Raw genomic sequence first — 17,568 nt, 5'->3', positions numbered from 1 at the left:
GGAATCCGCAAAATTTATCATCTCACATATTTAGAATGACTTTTCGCTGACCTGTTATGAACAAAATTTCACTCTGCAACTGTTTCACTATTTCTTTCAATTTTGTTCTTTTCTTAAAAATCGTTAACTCTTCAACGCTATTTGAAAACCATTTGGCGCGTGACAATTACGTGTTAAGTGAATTATCAATCACATTTTATATGAAACCAAAAAGTGTCTCAATGCCTGTGAAAGGGAGTGTACATTTATTATCCGAATAAACGCGCGATTGGTGGTATGACGAGACGAAAGGGTGAGCCGTGACGCATTTTCGCGAACAATTCGGAAACATTGCCATGAAATACGCATTCTACAATTCCGTGGGTCGCATAATGCGATGCACAGAAACCGCAGTTACCCTCTCTCTCTCTCCCTCTCTCTCTCTCGTTCTTACGCACAGAAAAATTCTTTTCCGCCCCGACGACATTTCAACGACGTCGGAAATGCGTCGTTCGTGGAACGCTTTATCGAATTGGAAAACTGCTCGTCCAAGCACAAGAGGTAAAAAGTGTACGTGGCTGTCGCGGTCTTTTAAAAGAAACCTTCTACAGCACGAAATTCAATCCCGTTTACTTGTAAAGAAATCATCGGTCCTCAAGCTTCGTTTTACAATACTTTTGTATTGTGTCGTTAAGTATGCCACGAATATTTGATCTACAGTTCTATGCATTCACGATTGTTCAAGTAACATTGTCATATTATTTGAATTTTTCTGACTGAAATATTTCTCGTGAAAGGTATGACGAGTACATTTTCGTTGACTTTTTAGCTTTAGAACCAGAAGAACCATAAAAACGTTGTCCAATAATTATCGTAGAGGCTGGACTTCGTCTAAACTGAAATAGTTTTTTCCTCTAGGACAGTTAATATCTCGCGTATTTCTTTCTTTCTTTTTTTGGATATCTTTTTACCCATACAAGAAAAAATCATATCATATCATATATATATATATATTATTTATTTGCACGTTTGTTTTAGTTATTTCGTACATATTTTTATAAATTGAGAATAAATATTTGATCATGCATCATAATAATTTCCACGTGTACCTATCTGCATATCGAAGTTAAAATTTTATTTATTTCAACGAAGGTGACTTTTGCAAAGGTAAGTAGATTAAAAATGTTAATCAAGAAACACGATAAAAATACATTATTTCAAATGATCAAAGGATTATCCAGCGAAATAATTTCATAATTTATTCGATCCTGTATGTTCGAAAAAATTTCAATAAGATGACACACGCGATGTTGAATATCGGCGAAAAAATCGACGTATTAAATACACTGTATCTCTTTCGCACCAAAAATATTCTACGGATTTTCCAATATCTCTTTCCAAAGATTTCTTTTATCTTTTTGAACAAAGTATTGCACAGAGAATATTGAAAACTCCAATGAATTCATTCCGAGCGCAAACAAACCCTGATAGAACGGTATCGATAACCATATCGTGTGGATATTATTTTGAAAAAATGCGGCTGATTATCCTGGAAAACGATATCGTTGCTAGCTGATGAAAATTTCGCTTCTCTTTCGTCAATTCGTATACGAGATATTTATTTTAATCACCTGATTTAAATACATTTGTAATATTTCTGTATTAGCGACAGACGTTGGAAATTAGCTTTGAGTTTTATATTTGTGATCCATCCATTTGGAGAAAAGTTTCTATCAATCTAAATCGTTATTATAAGAATATCAAGAATACAATGTCTGCTTTCGAAATTGAATTTTAATCGAAGTCAAAGTTAGAATTATGAATTAGGTTTAGGATTAGGTTGATTTATGAACCAACCTATTCCACTCTTGCGACTGTTTGCTAGAAAAAACGTTAGATTATCTCAATGTCATACTACGATAATGCTATACAAATTCTAATCGGATTTTTATGCAAATTTATATCTTTGTGAATATAGGAAAAAGCGCGGAATCCAAATAATAATTTATTTCATTTATGAAAAGATTATGACAAATATACCACTTACTAAATTTAATGTATTTATTCGTTTTATAATCTATTTTTGCACCTTTAAATTTTGCGTAAAACCACAATCTGCTAATTATGATTTATCACCTTGTTGTGACCTGAAACAATCTGCAACGAGTTAAACACCGAATTATGTAAATTCCCATTAGACCGTTACAGGGGGTGGGGGGAGGAAATTTCCGTTGTAAAATCTTCGATCGTCATAAAAGACCAAAGAAACCATTATCGAGTGGTAGGAAATTCAGAAAGGAACTGCCATAGCTTATGGCTCGTTGAAACAACGGAGGAACATAACGCTCGTTCACACCGTCCTTCGTGGTTCGTTGTTTCGCGGGCTTTTTCACGTGAAATGGATGAACAAGGCGAAACGAGGAGCTGAACCTAGGCAGGAAGTCGTGGCTAAGCGAAGTGACGATATTACCAACAGTTTGGCCGCGTTCAAGTTAGAAAGCAGTTTGCATCTTAATTAAGTAATGACATCATGCAGAGGACAGTTGATGAGAGCACAGTTCAACCCTCAACATCCTCCTCCCACTCTGTTCACCACGCTGCACTGCTTTGCTTTAGATATACGTACGTATACAGGGTGTCTCAATAACTATGTTACGAAACGATATCTCTGTTACTATTAATAATACGATAATTCGTTCCTGAAACATTTCATCGTATCGTAAAGAGTAACAAAAATATTGCTTTGTAACAGAGTTACTGATACATTCTGTGTACACATACATTCTCGGCATGTTTATGACAACTTTTATCGTTTGGAATATTTTTGGAAACATTTTTAAGCGTCACAGTTAAATTTTATTCGATGCCGTTTTATTATACGCAACATTAATTAATTGTAATTTAATTTAAAAAACACTAAATAAACAATATTTTAATACACGCAACATTAAAATGGTTGCGTGTAAGCAACGAAATTTTATTTCTTTTGAAGTTGCTGATACATATAATTATAATACATATAATAAACATATAATAAAGCTTGTTTCAATTCGGCTAGTTCTATCGAACGAACCCATTTAAATTATCTGAGAACCATATCGTACAAATAAACCGAGGAACAGTAATTAAGAAAATTGTTTGGTACTACTTAATGCAATCGGATCAATTCGAGCGAATTAAACTAGTAACATTAATTGCAGGAAAGCAACCGTTCACGGGGACGAAACGAGCCGCTCCTGGAAATCTGAGATTGAGTAACGAGCTTTATGTCAATGACAATGGCGGAAATGTAAGGAAAAAGGAGGCGGTCATGGCATAGACATGCCGGCAAAAAGCCAACGGTCGACCACGCGACCACGTATAGAACACATGTAGTAAACAGGAAGAAGGAAATGAGACTGTGCACACGCAGCGTTTAGCGCGTGCCATTCACCGCCTGATTCCTGATGCCATCGCGATTTCTCGCATAAATATGCCATTTCGTAAGAAACGATGCGTTCGCTATCATTTTTTTAAAATATTAGACTTTCCGCATTATGAAAGATGGGAAATCTTCGTAACCCGTCAGAAAGTCAATGAACTAATTTACCAACTGTGACTGACCCATAAATACCTAATTAACAAAACATTTATAAAAATTATTTTTAAAATATATCTCCTTCTATTCTCTTTGATTAATTCATAATAGGAAATTACGGCTTAATATCTTTTAAACCTAAAGATTCTCTAAACGGTCCAACCTGCCGCTAACAAAATCATTTCATCTTTAAATTCTTTAATTCTATATTCTACAAATCTTTAAATTCTATAATTAACTATAAGAGATACTTGCCCACTTCCTTTCCAGTTACATATAAATATTTATATCCCCAAGGATAAATGGAATTCAAAATCTGTCCACGTCGAAAGACATTCGCATACCGTTTCACGAAGGTTTCGCGAAGCGGACATACCGCGAAATCCCCTTCGTTGCTTACTGTTCGAAAGAGTTCGCATCTACGGTGTCAATTCGAGGAAGGTCGCGCGGACACACCTGGTCTGTCTCGTCGATCCCGAATAGAAAAGAGTTGTTCAAGTCCCCGTATCGATATCCCGGAAAGCTCCGGTTGCAGCCGCGCGCCCGTTTCACCGGAAGAATTGAAATTCCGTTCCCGTCGCCTCGGTTTCTCCTCTGAAAGCACTCACGAAAGCCGGTTTCACGATTCTCGCCATTGTCAGAATGTTAGCTGTCGATGCACCGTATAAACTGACGAACTGCCCGTCAAAACTGAGCACCGAATTTTCCTCTTTTTTAACGATGCATACGAACTACGTGTGGGTGTTTATATACAGTGGCTTGTGAAAATATTCGAACACCTACTGTAGGATATTTCTATATATACATCGTGTGTGTTAATAAAACACGCAAACAATATAAGACATTTCGAAATTTGATTATCACAGGAACGAGTAGAGCGCGGGTATTTATGCAAATTCATATTGTTATAAATGTATTTTAAAATATGAAACCTGAAAAGAAATTTGTTTCGCCTGCTAAATATATTACTAACTGCTAGCTAATATCTGGATATTTTCTGTGCGTTTCTATGTATTCTCGCACCGAAGAATTTACGCGGTCTATGATAATGAGACGTGATTGTAACGATTATATCGGTCAAATTTGAGATCAGTCGGAAAATGTATATCAGTAAAGAATTAGTCAGCAGTCGTATGGCATGAGCATCTTAAGCATATAATAAGTTTTAAATATAGTCTCTCTGAATATCTAGGTTTATTAATTAACTTATCAATTACTTTTGTGATTTCTGTGAAATATATATTTATTTGTACTTGCATTAAATATCTTCTAATTTCTATATATATTTTCAGATTGCTCGCAAACTTTACCAACATAACCATGGTAGGTGAATGTCATTATAATGCTAATGAAATTTCAGAGTGTTTCGCATAACACGCATAATGAGTTTTACCACTCGATAGCCTTAAACGGGCAAAACTGCTAACTCCTACGAACTTCTTCGCACTTGATGTTTAACTGCACAACTTTTAACACAATTACTTTAACGCTCGAGATTTTGCACGGGGCCGTGTATTATGGTCAATTCTAATTTGTTAGCCAAGATTTATTTTAAGGTCTAGATCTCTCATCCCTAGTGCCGATCGACGTTTTCTAAAACTAGAATAGCTCGAATTTACTGCCCTGAATATTTCCTGCATTATATTTATCCAAGCAGTCCTACAATTAGATTGCTATATAACCGTCGTGTGAAAAAAACAAAAGAAATTTGCAAGATAAGGAATATTTTCTATACCTTTCATATGTTTCATTATTCTAGGTTGTATCCTTATCGTCTCTTTAAAATATAGCATATACACCCAGAATATATTATATAGATATATATACCTATAGTTTCCAGATTTGGAACGTTAGAAATTGTAAGTGCGGAATTTAGTCTTAAAACTTTAGGTACACGTTGAGAATTTGAGTATTTTTACATTTTATTTTACAAAAAATATGTTTTAAATTTTTCAACCCATATTGGATACTTAAAATTTATATATATTATCATATCATATATAAAAATTATTAATTTAAATATACAATATAAATTTATTACGTATTATTATTATTATTACTGTTACATATTATGTCCCACTGACGCTTCAAACATTTAAATAAATTATTTTCTGCCTTCAACTTATTTTAGTTCCATGAATATACATATAGTATATAGATGAAGAAAGAGATAGTGCACTACTGTATATGTGCGTGCCAATTCACGAGCGAACCTATTTAGGATACATAAGATACATACATTTCCTTTCACTCTCTTAGGAAGAATGTTACGACGTAAACTTGGCCGCAAGTGAGAGCTTCTAAACCTGTAACCACTCTTTATAATGCAATCTTTTCGATTTCTCATAAGACCTTTTAACATCTCACCGTAAATATAAATGAAGAATTCACATGTTATTAGAAATCAGTACTTACATACTTTTTATTTTTGAAGAAATAGTTTTCATGCGAAGTTAGAAACGTTTTCTTGTAGAAATTTTATTAACGTGGCAGAGTGGGCACAACTGTCTGTAATTTTTACACTGCGTGAAATGATAATATATTTAAAACTTAATATAATCGCGATATACAATCAATGACGAATTGTTACAACATTTTTGCACCGATACTTTTATGTCTTTTTAAAGCGGCACTTTTATTACTTTGCTTTACCAAATTTACATCAAATCTTAAATTTCATAAAAATCGTTAATTCGTATGAAAACCCGAACGTACTAATTCTACCAGAAAACAGATAGTCTTTCATAAATAATATACATTCATACATGTACTTGAAAATATATATTCGAGTCCTTGATCTTATTACAAGAAAGCGCGCAAATTTTAGGAATCCATAAATTTCAGAATTCTGTACACCGCTTTAATTCTCCCGCATCTGGAATATCGCTCTTCCATCTGAAATCCTTTGCACATCACGCATGTTGTCTCCATTCAGAGGATTCGACGTAGGTTTCTACATCCTTTTCCCACAAAATGGCAAAGCCGGTTTCCATCTCTTGCCATAATTTCGACCCGCTGTTAATATCCCTGGGATTATTCACCTTAGAGCAACTGAGATTCACGACTGATGCTATATTCGTATACAAAATTGTAAACCATTATACCGACTACCCAGAGATTCTTCAATTTGTTAAGCTTACTGCTCCATCCAGGTCTTTTAAGAGATTCCCAATATTCCACGTTTCCTTGTGCAGAACTAATTATGCCTCTAGTATTTGCCATAATCGTATTTACGAACATGCTAATTTACTTGACCATCGATTAGACCTTTTTCGCGGATCGTTTTCTGCATTTAACAAAAATACTAAAATACTATACGTAATATTTCCGCTCCATTTATTATTAGTAGACCTATTATTATTATTAATCTTAATTATTTGTTCATTTTATATTATTGTATTCTTCTTGTACGAAAGAGCGCCACTCTGACATAAATAATAATAATAATAACAATGTTCCCTCGCCTGCTTTTAGCCTTTTTTCGTTAAAAAGTCATTCTCATTTTCGTTAAATAATTCTCTATCAAAAGCAGAAAGACAAAAAGTTCCGTAGAAAATCAAAGAGATTAAAAACCAAACCGAATTTTCCTCAGTGAAATCTCTTTCTTCTCTTTATCTGGCTTATCCCACGGCACGATTCATCTTGTTTTCTCAGGCATGTCGCTCAAAATAATTGCGCGACCCAATTTTCTCATTCGAATGTGCCACGTACAGCGCGCATCGCGATATTTGTTAACGCGATTACGTGCGTTGCGTTGTCTTGCTACGAACAGCCGGCCCTGCTAGTTAAACGGCTGCCACCTGTTTCCGATTTTCTGGTCAGTCGTCGCGTTTTCGGACGCGCAAACTAGTTTCTACGATGTAAAAGGTTTTTACGATCGCTGGCTCAACGAAATATTCTCATACAGACATACAGACTGTTCTAGTAACTATGATACAATCAGCAAGGGAGCGACTCTACGTGAAAAAATAAATCGAAGATATAGAACATTTTTTCGCGTGGCCTTTTATTTTCGAGAAAGTCGCAGTTGAAAATTTGTTGGGTATATGTAGACGAGGATGTCTGTTATTTTCGACTTTTGGATTTTTTTCACCCTCTAGAAGAATTCCAATTAATACGAAAACTAATCTGCACACGATTAGAGCTCGGTTGGATAAGGGAAAAGCGTGCTCCTAGGCCCTTAAATATTTTGATGATTATTTAAATAGACATAAATTCGGTTTTATTCGATTATCTTCCAAGTTATAGATTATGTCAAGAAACATGTCAGATAAAAAATGTAGATCTAGACAAGCAGTATATTTTATATTCTATTGCCTAACTCTTTTTCGTGCGACAAACGTTCCAGGAAAAAAGCTTCGACGAAATAGTAAAATTCTTCTTTAATTTTAGAAATTTAAACGTGCTTTGATCGTTTTTCGTCGATAAAAATTAAAAAAAAATGTATTCCTTTTATTTTCGATCCTGCGCTACTTTCTAGAAAATGAAAAAAATTCCTGTAAAAGAATAGCCTGCCTACGAGAACACTCGTGTTTAGAATTATTTAATCAGCTGGTCTTGGATTCCGTTTCGCGACAAAGACCGTGACGGATAAAGTTTCGTTGCTGCAAACTTGCTACTGTATTCTATAATTGGTCCATGTGAACAGCGGCTTGTAGTCCAATTCCGTGCACGCGTTCCTACTACGCTCGTTTCGGCTTGCCCTCTTAGCACAAATCTCGAAACCAGGTTTGTTTGGTCAGCGGTTTTGTTGATCTTCATGGGAAGATAGGGTTGGGAGGACATTTTATATTTTTGAGATACTTCAATTCGTTTTACCGAATGTTTTGCAATGGTAAATGAACGAAAAAAAATGGTGCAGCTCAGATTTTCCTGTAAAATCCTATGCAAATCTGTAAGAGTCACGAATTCTTTCGTAAGAGAACTTCTGAATCTAAAATTGAAATATATTAGAATCCATTGTTGTTAATTTAAAAAGTGTGCGAGATTCGAACGTATACTAACGTGTTCTTATGTTATTAGTGAAAATATTCTAATGCAAATCTAGTTTCTGTAATATTTTGTTTTCTCTTGAGGACATATGATATATGATCACGATTTTATCATGTTGGTATTTTGCTGTATTGTATGAAGCATCTCGCGTGACCGCGGTAAGATTTAAAGCATAGTTTTTATGATCTGCTTGCTGATAATTTTGATTGCGTTCTTAATATTTCATGATTAAGTTCTGGAATTAATGAGCCGGCGGAAAGTATACGTTACTGTCTCGCTTTTCCAGATTATTTAGTCAGCGTGTAGCTTTAACACTAATTCTCGGTAGAACAGAAGTTCAACAGACTGACGATAATTAACTCTTTAGAAAATATAGAAAACTATTTCTACATAGTAATACGTATATTTCGTTAATCAAATTTACCAACAAGAGAATAATAAAAATAAGGATCAGGTGTTAGTTTCATCTCATATCATCGCGTCAACCAATTTTCAATCTATAAATTTTTAACGAATGCAACGAAAAATTCATTCAGCGTGTGAAAATACTATACATATAACGAAACAAACTTACATACAAAGCTTCTACATTACATACTCATAATTACATACAAAGCTTCAACGTTTCTAAATCTTAAAGAATAAAAAATCTGTAATCTCCAAAACACAATTAGGTCATGGAGACCTAAATACGATGCGATAGATGGGTTAACGGGTGCAGCCTACACGTCTAGACACGATCGCCGTTACTCGGGCGAATGCGTTGCGAATTATAGAATGGCGTCACTTTCACTTGGCACAACGGTATCGTGTGCGTTTATGTATAGACGTTTCGCTGTGCGTGTCTATTTGCCGCTCAGCTATTTCGGGTTTCCCTGCATCTCTTGGTCGTTTTCGCGCGCTAACTCTATCGAGGCCAGAACTTACGCGCACAGTCGCTCCTATGTTCTAATTTAACGTTCTAATTTGACGTAACCGCGTTAAGAGTACACCCGTGTGTCTGCCACAGTACGAACGTTAAGATAACAAGCGGCCGACCGGAAAGCAGCATTTTTTCAGCAAATGCTATAAATGTTCGAGCGTGGCCACTGATGTTGGGATCGATTCAAATAGGACACTCTGCACGCAATTGTACAAAATGCTCATTACATAAAATAAATCACTCGTTCGTTGCAATAGTGACGTAACTCGAAAATCACGATTTTAGGGGAAACGAACGTTCGAGCGTTTTGATCCGTTATAATTATAAACCACGCCCATTCTGAATGAAATCTGAATTATTTCTGTCTTGCACAGCAGCTTTCTATATCTAAATTAATAATATAAATATATCTGTCTCAATGTATTCGATGCTAAAGTCATAAAGTAATTTTGAAGAAGCGGTGTAAAATTCTTAAGTTCCAAGGTGTCTGTGATTATACAGTACTCGGTTTTTACCAAAACATGCAATCGTTTCTTGTTTGTCATTCATTCGTCCGAATGACACGATGGTGATGGACGTCCCAGTGACACGCAGATCGTTATGACAGAAGAGCCAATTAGGCTTGATGCAGGCATCGAGCGTCGTTACGATTTTCCATTGATAACGGTGTACGATTCGACAGCTTTATACCTCCAATAACAGGGTTGCACGTTCGCATGCATTGCATCCTGAGAAATATAAAACCGTCGATTTAATATTGCGAAATCGCAATGACAGTGTTTACATTGGAAGATACCACTATCGTGAGTCAACCGACAATCGTCTGCAATTTGTTATGCAACCCTATACGGTCTTTAACCCTTCCCACAGAATTAGTACCTCTTTATTTTCAAGATTTCGTACATATTTGCTATACAAAAGATAGATACGTAAATAGATATATCGTATCTCAATATCGAAAATTTCAAATTTCCCAGATTCCAAAATTCTTTCGCCACGAATTTACTGAAAAGTGCATGGTTAACGCGTTACTAATTGTGAGTTGTACATCGTGCGATATAGGTTTGAAGTTAATTCAGCTTGACTCAGCTAAAGGAATGTGACGCTTGAGTGATGATCACGCTCGCGTAGAGAACTTCCCACAGGCCTCTCTACTTTTTAATCAAACTTTGTTAATTTGTAGAACTCGTTAACTTGAGTTCGCCCGTATCTATTTTGAGATTGGACACTAGTAACTTATGAAATATTATTAATTAACGTAAACCATGTCTTACGTTCGATATAGATCACTCGCATGATAATACGACTATCACATAGTCATCAACCTTTCGCAGTTCGAAGTTTAACTAAATTTGAAATTGTATTTTATTCGATTTTTCGTGTTATGAATTAATTTAATAGACCTACGACAACATAAACATATCGTTGGTTATGGAAATATGAAAATTTATTCAAATTATAAACAAGTTTTGAAAGTAGTATATGTATTCAAAATGAATCAATTGAGATAAAACAACAAACGTCATCCAGGCTGCAAGGGGTTAAATATTGGTCGCGATTGTTCGCATCGACAATTTAATTAAAGTATAATTAAATTGTTAAAAACACGCTACAATTGCTAAACATTTATTTTATAAAGTACGTATTTATTTGTTCACTTTCGTTTATTATTTACGTACATTACACAATACTATATATTTAACGATACGTGTTAAAAAGTATTTTTGTAAACTTTTTCTTACTGGTAAACGATGCTTATGATTTATCATTGTAATGAAAAAGGAAAGTAACTTTATTATCAACGTAATAATAAATTTTAATAATTTCGAGTCAAAATGAAAAATATAGAGCAATATTATACTTGTAACCGATAACATAGTACTTTAAAAACATATTCTTAGCAGTGCCTTAAGGTGTGTTGTACTAAATGACCTATGGTTTTAAGCGTTTTACTACCCCTATTGTTCTCTTTCGTGGACTGGTTTGGAACAAGTGTGACCCAGTTACTCGTTGAAGTATACAGCAGACGAATCTAGGAACTTCACTCAACTGAAGTAGACATAAATTCAAAATTTGCAAGCACAAGCTCGGTCAACCTCTGTCAATTAAGCTCTATGATTCAACCTCATGAGTGATTTTCTGTCTGAGTAATTCTACAATAGTATACATGTACTTTGGGAGAGCTTCGTAAGCACGCTACGTATATTCCTGCTTTAAAATACCTGCATACGTAGGTAGGTCACAATGCCTATATTTTTAAACATAGCCGTTTAGATTAGGTTGCGAGGAATTGTCTTTTAGATATTAAAATTATGCTACAGAGATACGACTCCCAGCATTATATTAGTAAAATCCAAAACCAGTCTGGAAGTGTATGTAAAAGTTATACGTAATTTAACCTTATTTTTTTATTTTTTAAAGTATTTTTATTATTTAATCTTAAATGACGAGGCTGATTCACCATGATAATCTGATAATTCTTCGCAATTTTGATTATTTCACTGCAGTCTTCCTATTGGAAGCTTTGTCTTATTATCGCTACTTTTACATTATCCTGTCTAATATTTCTAAAAAGGAAAAGATCGCTATTGGCAGAAAATATAAATCAGCGTGTAAAACCGTGAAAGCCCAACCATCGGTCCTAAATAACGCGATCGTTACGAGAAGGCTTCACGGTACTTCCGGAATTAATACAAACGACGCCGATACGTTATCGTGCTGTGCACGTACAGTTCTGCCGTAAAACTGGCGATTGCACTTTAACCGCCAGTCATTCTCATTTACCTGGATCATTAAGGAAATCATAGCCGGAAGGCACGGAACGTCTCCCTTGCCTCGCCTCGTGTAGTTCAATGGAATGCATCGGATGGCTCGTAATAATAAGTACGATTGCCACTAAATACCACCATGTTCTTCCGCTAGATGCGACTAAGCCACGGAATTTCAAGAGCAATAACCAAAATGGAGCATTGTGCATGACTTTCGCGAGTTTAAAAGCTAGCGAAATCGTATTTGTCTATTTATCGAGTAACTTTTTGATCGTTATTTCGCCCAAAAAGGAAATAGTCCGTCTGATATTGTTTCAATAAGTAGAATTAACAATGTGGAATTATTTATAATCTTTTTACAAAACAGCTGATTTACGAAATCTTCTCTTAGGAGATTGTTTTACGAAAGGGAAATTCCGTAAATTAATCGTTTCACGAAAAATTGCATGCAATTCTCTATTCTTCTATCATTAAAATAATATTATATCGATTCGAAGCAATTTAAATGTTCGAGTGTTATTTAGATTCAATTTGGTAAACATCGGATTGATCATACAACGATCAATGCAAGAAAGGCGTGTAACACTCCATCGCGAGAGCATTGTTTTACATCAGCCATAAAGTAATTTCTCCACAGTCCTAGCTTGTTTTTCGTGAAAACTTGGTTCTTTATTACCGAAACGAGCCAAGATGAACGTACTTTTTTGCATTGAAGAAACTTTCATCGGCTTAGTTGGGCGAAATATCCAGGCGACAGTATCATAAAACTCACGATGGTATCATTCGCGATAAGTTCACGAAGAATAGTGCAGGCAGTAAGAACTTAAAATCTAAATTGAAATTTATTTCTTACTCTATTTTATTCAAATAAAATCTCCTGCAAGATTAACCAAATCTATATTTTTCATTGCATACTTATTCTTCACCTGATATCATTGGACAATAGATTGAGTTTAATTTGACTCGGATTAATTCCAGGGTATTTAATTTCAATTTATATTCTATATCTTACACGATAAATATCATTGTTCGTGGTTTTTATCGTTAAAGTTAAAATGAAGTAACCTAAAATCACGAACGTAGTTTCTCGACGACATCAATCGAATACTTATGTAATTACTATAATTCGCGACGATTCGTCAAAACACGCATACGGTTGCATTGAGATCATAACTTAACGAATCGGTGACGTCGAAAGTTTTCTTTTTCCTGGTCTGCTGCTAAGGTAACGCTTGATTGCGATGAGAAGTTAATAAAGTGCCGGGTAGAAGCATCGTTACGGATACCCCAGTGCACTTTCCGCGCGGGAAGAACATTAACGAGAGGATGTAATGGAGGCAGGCACGTCTGAGAAAAATATGGTCGTTCGTTTATCGTGATAACGCCCCGGCATAGCTTTTCTCATCCTATTTTCCACGGTAGTCGCTGAGGCGCTTAAAAACATTGCCGGTGTCGTCGCGCGGCAACCTGGAAATGCAATTTCGAAAATGATACCTGCCTCTTCCCCCTCCACCATTCTACTTGCGCTTCGTTTATCATTCGTTACGCTCGTAAATATCGCTTAATCGAATGATACCTCTGCGAACAAAGTTCAGTCCGCTGCGCTGGCGAAAACGACGCGAATATCCGCCAGGAAATCGAGTTTCTTTGAAATGTGAAGCTACACCTGCTGAGGAACGAGCATGTTTACGCAATGCGCACACAGCATTAACAGCACTCTTTAGAATACGACGTTCTAAAGTTTGTCGAACGTTAGGGCGAAACGATACATACGAGGAACATTTTTATTCCACTATTCGTGACTTTCAATAGCTGGCAAAAGTTGCCTTACGTGATTTTAAAAAGTTATGTACATGTGAAATTATGAATTTTCAAGTTCTAAAAATTCTAGTATTAAGAAAGAACAAAGAGACATTTGTTAGCTAAAGTTTCAAATTCCGTGTTTCTAGTTCTGCAAGCTAAACCGACCTAGTTCCTTTCTCAAGAACGAAAAATATTTCGGCCGAAAAATAAAGATATAACCATAAAATATTCTGAGTTACTCTAACCTCCATATGATTGTAATTTATTTGAATAATAAATTATTCTTATTATTCTAAGCTCTTAATCAGTATCCATATTAATTTCGCGATTCAAATTTGTTATAAATGTTATACTTAAGTTAAGCTAGTAGGTAAAGAAAGATAAATTGAGACGAAGTACACAATAGGAAATAAGAATTTATTAACAATGTTGACCCAATTCCTTTATTAAACCCGATGGCGTAAAGAGGCTTTTGGCACTCTATAAAAAGAAGGCTGAACCGCCTTCCTTTAAAAGGGTGAACGAAGGTACGCTTGAGGATCTTAAATGGAAGTGCTACACAGCTTTAAACTTTTTCTTAATCTCGATGGATTATACTCGAAACAATTTTTAAAACAACGCAAGTAGAAGAAGTTGAGGAACTACGGATAATGCAAAGCATGTCGGACAATGGAGGTTTTCCTTTTCCCTTGTACAATCTTATTCTATTTGTTTTACTATTGTGTTCTAATTGTACAAGCTATTGCTTTTCTTATTACTTTGCAAATTATTTTACGCAATAATATTTTTAATTAATAATGATTGCTTTTATATGAACGTATTTTATATTGAAATACTTTTAATTTCATCTTAACAGCTAAAAATAAGTAATCGCGTTGAAACATTTTATAAATTTCGTTTATTTTACTCTGATTGTATAATAAATATGCCATGTAATAATTGTTCTTAACGATACCAAAAATCAAAATATTAAAATGCTTTCAATTTTATCCGGGTAAGGAGTTTCTGAAAATTAAAATCTATTACACAAACATGTACTACACCTTATGAAGTACAATGTCATAAAAATGTTTGCAAGCGTAATTTACCAAAAAGACTAAAGAAATTGGTCTCTGCGTTTTAAACGTACATATTATGTATCTGAAATTCACCTTGGTATTCTTATTGCTTAAAATTGCTGCGGCCATAAAATTATTCAGCCATCCAATATAGAAAACGATTTACTTTTCATCGTGAAACGCGTTTTTCATCGCTCGGAGACCCAATTAAACTGTAAAAGAAACGCGCCGAAATAATAAGTTAGGCGTGACGAAGGAAGCAATCATCAGGAAAATGTAACAATGAATTACGTTAATCTAACAGGGGAGTTTCGCTAACAAGATAATTACAGACAGTATCGCATGAATTACACGAGGCCGTAATTTAAGTTTTCCTGATTTTACAAGCTCCTTAGGACGCGTTTGACATTTAATTAAGTCGCATAATTACCGGCACGATAATTTTTCATACTAACCACACTGTTCGTAAGTAACATTTGCCTTCCACTAGAGGGGACGACGACACGAGTCACTCTTATTCGTAACTATAGAAAAGTAGGATTATTCGAGTCACCTAAGTTTCTGCATCTTGAAGTACAATGCTGAAACTTGAATTTAACTCTCAAAATCTACAGTAACGATATGTAACTTTGTTACATTTATTTGTAAGACAAACTCTAGTTTAAAAATGAAAAAAGAAATGATATATCTAGAAATAAAGAAACAAAAGTTATAAAATAATCTAGCTTGTTGCGTATTATGAAACGTCATTAATCTGTAATACAACAACGAAAGGAAACATTTTCATATTACTAAACAGACATTGCAAAATTATTATTGTGAATTTCTTAATCATTATGGTTATTAATTATTATCTTTCTTAAATCATTAAGCTATCAAATTTCCTTTACGGACCAGTGCCTCCATCTGTTCGTTAAATTAAGGCTAATTATTCGCTTAACAAAGTGTGTGTATATCGTTCGGAGCACTATGAAATTCCATAGCCAGCTCAGTCGAACCAGAACCATTCACCTCGGTGAATTTATCGATCGTTACAACCGTGATGGTTGCGTTCGCGACCAATACGTAAACGGCTTGAGAAAATGCGGTAGGTTTCGATCGTTTCGACCGCATGGATAAGTCGAAGCAAGATTTAGAAGAAACGTAAAAAGGTAACGTACCTCGGTTCTATTTCCTCGAGGTATGCTCGTTAATTTGCTGGTTGAGTTACGACTGCACTTGCCTATTGATAATTTCTAAACATTGATTTTTCACTTACTGATAAAGCTACGAGAAGGATTTATGAATCGATGACAAATTTTTCTTTCTGTTTTTCCACCTTTCTTTTCCTTTCTTTTTTTTTCTACCTTGTGATAAGTGGAGAATCGGGAGTATTTTTTATCGAATGTGTTGGTACTGTGGCTACAAAGATATTGACACGCACATTTTCCCTTTCACATTCCTTTACTTTTTAATTAAAAATTTTGAAACCAACATGGAAGCGTTACATCGCCAATGAAAATCAATCGAAGGTCCACGTTATTTTACCTTTAAATAAGACAACATCGAAGAAGGAAGAAAACGTTCATGCGTCTGCAAACGCTTCCTCTCTTATTTATGATTCGTTGTCGAAGAAAATAAAAATAATTGAACATGGGGAAAAGCCACATTTCATGGTTCTCATGGGTTAGCTTTATCATACGAGTGAAATACCGTGTCCTGCACTTTTCCTTCGAGACATATATTCTCCGAGAATCGTGGATGCTAAGTAATATAAGGGTGTTTAATACTTTACCATATTGACTTTTATCGTGTACTTTAATTTATCCAGGGAGTAAAAAAGTGTTTATGGCTGGAACATTTGTGCACTATAATTCTAAAAAGTTACTAGGAAAATTATAAACGATGAGGCTGGAGAATATTTCAATATACAAAGTGCAGTTTAAAAGTTCGTCAAAAATAAAATTTTCCTACCGCTAACATTTATCTACTATAACAGGAACTATACTTTGGATGTTTCATCTGCATATTATACTTTTGTTTGCATATTATGTACATTCTTTCTATCTTCAAATTTCCTATAAACTAAAAATCCACGATCTAATTGGCGCAAACTATGCATCTTCAATCTTACGCTCTCCATAAAATTGTCCACAAGTCTAAGTCTTTTATTCTCGCAACAGACCATCCTCGTCCTTTGAGTTCTTCAATAGCGTAGTCGTAACAAATCGGTCACGTTCCAGCGTGCGGTGATTACATTTGATCCTGGAGATGCTAGGAAAAGTTCTAATATGATCATCCAATTACCGGAATCGCGCACAAAAGAGCGTTTGCAGTGACAGAAGCGCTCCCTTCGACGAGACGCTGCTCTAACGAACGTTCCTGGTCGTTAATTACTATTCTCGTTCATAGTCTCAGCTAGATTCGCTCTGTCGTCGCTTCAGCCGGTTCCTTTATCCATCTAACTCGTTCTTTTCACGGAATATCATT

At 35.1% G+C, this 17,568-nt stretch overlaps 1 protein-coding gene and 1 long non-coding RNA gene across 3 annotated transcripts in view; both read right to left on the bottom strand.

Moving 5' to 3' along the window:
• The window catches only part of LOC122573216, a 54,352-nt gene extending 44,241 nt beyond the window's left edge, over positions 1-10,111 (bottom strand). Inside the window, exon 1 of the long non-coding RNA XR_006318677.1 lies at positions 9,986-10,111. This is a non-coding gene — a long non-coding RNA (uncharacterized LOC122573216). The remainder of the gene's footprint in view (positions 1-9,985) is intronic.
• LOC122573215 (furin-like protease 2) overlaps positions 1-17,568 on the bottom strand; it is a 427,801-nt gene that overhangs the window by 354,483 nt on the left and 55,750 nt on the right. The gene's annotated exons all lie outside the window — the stretch shown is intronic.

The sequence above is a fragment of the Bombus pyrosoma genome, linkage group LG11 (genome assembly GCF_014825855.1).
Source record: "Bombus pyrosoma isolate SC7728 linkage group LG11, ASM1482585v1, whole genome shotgun sequence".
Classification (NCBI taxonomy): domain Eukaryota; kingdom Metazoa; phylum Arthropoda; class Insecta; order Hymenoptera; family Apidae; genus Bombus; species Bombus pyrosoma.
The sequence above is the reverse complement of the archived record's forward strand: the minus strand, read 5'-3'. Positions and strand labels throughout refer to the sequence as shown.